This window comes from Ceratina calcarata, unplaced genomic scaffold (genome assembly GCF_001652005.2).
Source record: "Ceratina calcarata isolate Rehan_Ccalc_2016 unplaced genomic scaffold, ASM165200v1 scaffold769, whole genome shotgun sequence".
Classification (NCBI taxonomy): Eukaryota; Metazoa; Arthropoda; class Insecta; order Hymenoptera; family Apidae; genus Ceratina; species Ceratina calcarata.
Window position 1 is genome coordinate 22,235 of NW_017178989.1, and position 628 is coordinate 22,862.

A 628-nucleotide genomic window follows, 5' to 3' on the forward strand; every position below is an offset into this window, starting at 1 on the left:
GTCATATAACAAGTTATTAGTAAATGTTAACGATAAAAAAAATTTACTTCACTTGGGAAAAAAAATAATTTATGCATTATTATTTGAACATTTGCCCAAAAGCAGTCAAAATGACGTCCTTGGGCAATCTAGTGTTAAAGCTCCAACTACTTTAGTAATCCCGTGATGGGCGTTATAAAACTGACAGTGAATACATATACGTACGTATAAAAGATAACAAATATCCTCTGTCATTGAGGCATTGAAGCAGCGTATGGGCGGCAACGTTAAAAATGGGAATTATGAAGACTGTTATGGTTCACTATTACTGGTAATCATGCACATTTACAATATAATTTGTTCAGTTGCACTATCATCATTGTTTAGTATAATTACTATCATTAGAGTGATGTTACACATTTGTTGCTATCTGCACAAATACTTATCACAACATTTATTGATTTTCATTATGACTCTGTGTATGAGATTGACATACTTAAAACAGATAGGAGAATATTATAGATCATTAATCACATACATTATATAATGAAGACTGATTCATTGAGCTGTAGAGAGCTCAATAGACTCATTAACTGCGCAACCGCAATTGATATAGCTGATACCTTGTCTATCGTGCGGTATTTAGATT